Here is a 6,773-nt window from a genome sequence, read left to right on the forward strand (position 1 = left end):
CCAACGTCTTTCCGGCTGCGAAGGAGTAAGCCTGTGCAGGGAGTCTCGACTTACGACCACAATTGAGCCCACAATATCCGTTGTCAAGTGAATTTTGCCCCATTTTACAACCTTGCTTGCCCCAGTTGCTAAGTGAATCACTGCAGCTGAAAAGTTAGCAACACGGTCGTTAAGCGAATCCGGCTTCCCCCGATTGACTCAGCTGGTCAGAAGGTCGCAAAAGGGGATTACGTGACCCCTGGACACTGTGACCGTCGTAAATATGAGTCAGTAGCCAAGCATCATCTGAATGTTGATCACGTGACCCTGGGGAGGCTGCAACGGTCGTAAGCGTGAAAAATGGTCATAAGTCCCTTTTTGCAGTGCCGCTGCAATTTCTAACGGTCGCTAAACAAACTGTGGTCAATTGAGGATACTCCCGGAAGGCTGATATTCAGATGAATCAAGGAACAGAAAGGAAGCCAGCCTGGCCAGTGGGGCCCCTCCTGGTAATCAACGGCACGCTATGAATCCCAATTCGTGGCCTCTCTGGAATCCTGTGGAAAATTGCAGGAGACGCTCAAAAGCAGTTCAGGATCACAACGCATCAGTCGCAGTGAAGGCTGGCCTCTCACGATGAAGAAATTGTCGTCCCTGACTTTTCCTGTGAAAACAAATATAAATTAAAAATAAATCGTGAAAGGTATGCATTTATTTTGTTGATGCCCAGCCTTCCTACCAGGGCAAAAATGGAAAAGTAAGATGAGACTAGGGAAAACTACAGCCGCCCTCAAAAAAGGAGAAAGAGGAATGAATGTGGGAAACACAAATGTAAAGAAGGGACTTCTTATCATTTAGGGTGGGCAAGGAAAGAAATATTGGAGCAGGAGTCGTATTTTAATATAGAAGATTCTTCAAGCGAATATAAAGATCCAATCAGAAAGGTTTCTTTGGGGTTTAATGGGAAAAGAGGAGGAGGATGACAGAGGAGGAAGAGGAGGCAAAAGGAAGGGGGGAGGAGGGGGAGGAGGACTCTGGCGGGGTCCTTGGAGCCCGCTGAGCTTGGTGGTTTCCTCACAGACGTCTCATGACCCAACTAGGTGACGTGATCAGTGCTAGGAAGGAGACAAACCAGACAACAATCTCCCTCCCTCCCTCCCAGCGCTGATGCTGTAGCCTAGTTGGGTCAGTGGACAAACAGGTCGAGGAGATTTAAATTCTGCCTCAAAGCAGGCGGGGGAAAGACCCAACGACCTCCGCGGAGGCTGCCAGGCTGGACCTCAAACTTTCCCCTGAGCAAAGGCCCCTTACCAGTTTGACCAGCAGCCTGGAAAGCCAGACTGGGCTCTCCCCACTGTAGGAAGCCGGGCGCAGCTGCTTATCTTCTTCCACGCTTCTTTCCTTCCTTCTCGCCGTCTCCGTGCAGCGGGGGAGGGGGGAGGGGGGGGCTTCGCCTCGGCTGCCAGTAGCAGAGTCGGGTCTCCTGGCCACAGTGCAGAAAAGGAGCCCAAGAAGAAAGCGGCTTTTGCTAATCTCAATGTACACATGTTGTCCTTTGACAATAAAGGTTTATTATTTATTATTATTTCTGCTAAATAGGATCGGCAGTGGGGGAAAGAAGGCTGTATGAGTTAAACCGGGAGCAGAACTCATCCACAAGTCTCCAGACCGTCATCTGAATCCCATCATCTTGAGGACCAGAAACTTAAACAGGAAGGACAAACACCCCAGGGTGAAGGAAAGATCACAGAGCTCCGCAACTCTTATAAATACAGGACTGGGGTGTCCATTTCATCTCTTTTTTGGTGTGTGTGTGTGTGTGTGTGTGTTTGTGTGTGTGTTGAACACTCGAGCCTAGAACAGAACCAATCCACAAGTCTGTGGACCTTGCTCTGAGTCCCATCATCTTGAGGACCAGAAACTTAAAAAAGGAAGGATGATCATCCCCAAACGAAGGACATATCAGGGACTTCCAGACCTCATTTGGCTGGCACCTTCCCTTGAAGGAACTCAGCCATTCTCCAAAGGTCAGGGATTTCTCACTCCCCGCCCCGCCCCCAGGCCTTAATGCTTTTCCCAGGACCTGCTCTGTCTCCCCCCCCCCCTCCGATGCATTTGCCAGAGGAGGTGTCAGAAGCAACAGGAAAGGTGTCAGAGGAGCTGGGAGGGAAGGGGGGGGACTCAAATTCCTGCCATGTGCCTGCAGAGTGTGAAATGCTCCGGGTGGGATTGCGGTAGGGAGACCCACTCGCAGATTCACACCTGGACACTTGGTGGGGAGGAGGCTGCCCCACAGGCTCAGAGGAAAAGCACACCTGTTTCCCAGGCAAGGACAGAAGCCCCTCCAAGAAGAGGGGGGGGGAAGGGGGGGAGAAAAAAGTAGGGGGGGGAAACAAGATCCCAGGCTCTGTTGAGTCCAAGGAAAGCTAATAGGCTGGGCTGCTTTTCCCAAAGGGGTGGGGGTGCCGAAGGATGAGGCAGGGGAAATTGGGGGGGGGATGCAGTCGAGAGAACTGCCAGACAGGAGGCAGCTGATCCCTCAGCAGGAAAAGGGACCTGGCAAAGTGAGGTAATCCTCCACTGACCGCAGTTCATTTAGTGACTGAAGTTATAACAGCACGGAAAAAAGCGATTGGTGATGGTTTTTCACCCTTACGACTGCGGCAGCGTCCTCCGTTCTCATGGGACCAGAATTTGGATGCTTGGCAACTGACTCGCATTTATGACGGTCGCAGCATCCCAGGGTCACTTTGGCAACCCTCTGACAAGCCAAGTCAGTGGGGAAGCCAGATTCATGGAACAGCCTTGTTGCTAAGTTAACAACTGCAGAGATTCATTTAACAACCGTGGTGGTGGCACATGGGGCAAAACTCACGCAACAAATGTCTTGCTTAGCTATGGAAACTCTGGGCTCAGTTAAGGTCATAAGTCGAGGTCTGCTTGTATCTCAGAAGGGACCCCCCCCCCCAATTTCTTGACCTGTATGGGAAGGTGGGGTGTGTGGCAGAGAAATGTACTTGCAAGATTTGCATTACACTCAAGAGGAATCGGTGCACCGTGTTGTGTTTCCCATCTGGTCCGCCCATCCAGCTCATCCGTGCTGGGCTGATCTGCCCTGCTTAGCGTCAGCAAGACCGGCGGGCACTCCTGGGAGAGCAGCCAAACTGCTTTCAATAGGCCCATTGATGCCAGGCTGGGCTCCCTTCTGCCGCCGCGCCAGGCTGTAAACAAGCATTAGTCTTGCATTAGGCGCTGGGCATGTCAAAATATTGGCACTGCCAGCGCAGGAGAGCGAGGGGCAATTAAAGCCCGACAAGAAAAGGCTCTTTTTCCTCGGGGACGTGGAGGACCAGAAAGCTGCCATCTTTAAAAGGGTCTCTGTTTGGCAACAAACGAACGGAGCGGATCAAGGAGGGCCAGGCAGCTTTCACTGGCTTGGTTGGCCCTCTGAGTGACACACTTCGCAAGCGGCACTTTGCCACCACAGAGCAGCCAAGAAGGGGTCTCCTCTCTTCCTCCTCCTCCTCCCTGCAAACTACCTTCTCTTCTAGCGCTGATGATGCTGCCTACCTGGGTCATGGAATGCCTGCCGGAAAACACCAAGCCTCGGAAAGCACCAAGGACCCCAACATCTGGACTGTCCATATTTTTGGAGCATATTCCTCTCTCCCACACTGCAGCACTGTTCTCTCCCCCCTCCCCCTCCCCCTCCCCCAAGAGATCAGGGCTGCCACGGCATGGCATGAAATGCTGAGGAATTCTCTTGGGGACAACTTTCCAACTCCCCCCCCCCTTCTTCCAAGGGATGTCAGCAAGGAAGGATTTGCAGCTCTTCCTTTTCGGCTTCTGCGTTCCCTGAAATAAGCCCCGAGGGGTCCCAAGGAAGGGGAGGGGGCAGCAGGGGGACACAACTGTGAAAACAATCAGGACCCCCAGGTGTGTAAGCTCAGGACAGGGATACAGCAGTCCTTCGCTCTGCCTGGGCTGGTGAGGGTTGGGGTCTCTAGAGAAAGCCCTGCACTCCTCCATCAGCTCTCCTACTTGGGCACCGGCAAGGCATCCCAGTTTGGAAGTGGCCCTTGGGGTCCTGGGGAGCGTCAGGAAGGAGACAGGGGTCCCTCCCCTTGAGGAATCTGCAGATTCCCAGCCTCAGAGGTGCTTTTCCAAAACGCAGAAACTGGACTCTGTTTTTTCCTCGAAGACGTTTCGCTTCTCATCCAAGGAGCTTCCTCAGTTCTGACTGAATGTTCTGATTCGTTCATTCAGAGGATATTAAGAAAGAGACCTGGATTTTTGACTAGCGTGATCTATTTATAATTTTTGGGATGATCTGGGATAGTTAAGATGCCGTGGTTAAATTTTCCATGAGTGGGTTAGAATAACAGTTTGTTAACAAGAGCTTTGAAAACTTTAATTTTGTTCTGTTTTACTATTGTTTTTTTTCCTGTTAACTACTTTGTCACTAATATGACATAGAGAAGACAGGTCGACAAATTGTTAATAGATTTAGTAGTTTAAAAATTCTGGGAGGGCATGTTTTGCAAGGGGTAAGAACTAATGTTGTAGTAATATATTAATCAGTATTCAACTAGAGGGGATAATATGCGTGCAATGTATTGGGTTTTTTTGATGTTCTGCTTGTTTTGTGTTTCTTTTTATGTGTTCTTTTTATTTGGTTTTGTATTTTGCATTTTAACTTTGTTCTGAATAAAATAATGATGATGATGAAAAAAGAACTGAAGAAGCTTCTTGGAGGAGAAGCGAAACGTCTTCTTCCTCAAAGGGAACAACCAAGTCCAGCTGCCTTTTGGAAAAGCGCCTTTGAGGCAACCCGACCTGGATGACGGACAATCTCCAGAGAGATTCGGAGCAGGTTGTGGGGGGGGGGGAGGAGGAGGAGGGGCAAAAGGATGGAGGCAATAATTCACAGGATCACGACCGATTCCACCTGGATCTGCCCAGTAACCAGAACGTCAGAGTGCTCCGTGGTTCTCCCAATCCGCCAGCCCCCGCCCCACTCAGGCCTTCTACCCCTCCCCCCTTCCTCTTCCAAAAAGGCAAGGGGGATGGGGGGGCCGAGGAGCAAGGGAGGAGAGGGGGGGGCACAGACCGCCTCTGCTGCCAGTGAATAGGAGGAAACGCCGGGTGTTTTGTCTCCAGCTTGTCTGCCAAGCGCAGCTTGGACTTGGGGAGGGGATGGCTGAGGCCGGCCCCCTCCCCATTATTTGAGGAAATACAGAGCCGTTAGGATTACAAGGCTGGAAATGATTGACCCAGACAATCTTGTGCCCCCGTCTTCCGGCAATTGAACGGCTGGGGAGTAAAAACGGCTTCTTGGGTCCGACAAGGTTTAGTTACCTTTCTGACCCGCGATATGATATGACACAACGCGACACGACTTGCCACCCTTCCTGGGCCTTGACAGGCAGCTGGGCCCGAAGGAAAAGGCCGGACGGCCAGCTGTCCTTGTGCTGTGGCTTTTTCAGGGACTTTACCAACCGAGGCCGACCTTTTCAATTGCTGAGCAAGGTGGCGGTTCAATGAACGGCACCTGATTTTGCAACAGTCGTTAAGCGTAATAACTGAAATCAGCGCTGGTGCTTTCTGCGGGGCGTGCGTCCCTCAAGCTGGTCGAGCAAAGATCTAGGCAACCCCACGGATCTTGGCTGCTTCAGAGGCCAGGATCTTGTAGAGCGGTCCTAATTCTTGAAGGCCAGCTGGACCCCTAGTAGATCACGCGGACACGCCAGGAAGCAACCACAGCCTGAGGTTCCACTGAGGCCCTGCCGTGGCTCCGATTGCCCTGCACGCTGAATCTAAGGGTTGATGGGAAACCCAAGAGAAGACCCACTCCGGCCTCCCGGGTTCTGCTTGAAGGGCATTCCCACCAGCCTTTAGGACGCCTGCCTGGCATCCTGACCACGGAGCAGCGCCAGGCGCCTCGGAGTTTTGCTGTGGCCCTTTCGCAAAAGGGGGCCCTTGCGGCAGAAAGGGGAGCAGCCCCTCACCCCACCTCGTCTCCAGCTTCTCCTTCCCCTCCCCCTCCCAGAGTGGAGGGGAAGGGTGAGGTAACGTCAAAAGGTCCAGGAAGTGGATCTATTATCCAGGCCAAACAGGAAGCCTTGGCAACCTTGGGATTTGTTTATTTGAAGGGGGGAGGGGAAGGAAGAGATGGTGGTGAGGGAGGAGGAGGAGGAGGAGGAGAGGAAGGAGAAAAACGGAGAAGAAAAAAGGGGGGAAAGGAGAAAAAAGAGAAGGAAAAAGGAGGAAAAAGAGAGGAAGAGGAGACCCCCCTTGGGGGATCCAGTATACACAAGCAGCCTCCCCACCTCCAGACCAACCACCAAACCCCCCCCCCATTTCCAGGGCTAAGAAACCTGCCAGGTCTTGATGGCTTCCCAGCTCCACCCAAGCGGCTCCCGGCACCTGCAGCCTCCGCCGAGGCTTCCCCGTCCGTGGTCTCCTCCCGGCTGCCGTGGTACCCCGATTCTGGGTCCCTGCGGTAGTCGCCATGCCAGGGGAGAACTCCCGCAAGGCCCCCCTCCTCCCGGCGATTGTTGCATCTGGAGAGGGAAACCGGGGCTCTCCTTGCGTCCATCTGGGCCTGGCATGGCCTGATCAAGGAAAAAACAAAGGGCTTTTCCATCGCCCTTGGCGGCCGGGAGGGGAACGGAGCGGCCTAGCCTGGCTACCAGGCAGCTGGCGAGGAGGCATCTCCTGACCGATGTCCTTCCAGGTTTCTGCCCAACTTGTGTCCTGAGCCAGGGCTTTTTCAAAGTTGGCAACTTTAAGAG

The sequence above is a fragment of the Vipera ursinii genome (genome assembly GCF_947247035.1).
Source record: "Vipera ursinii genome assembly, chromosome: 9".
Classification (NCBI taxonomy): Eukaryota; Metazoa; Chordata; class Lepidosauria; order Squamata; family Viperidae; genus Vipera; species Vipera ursinii.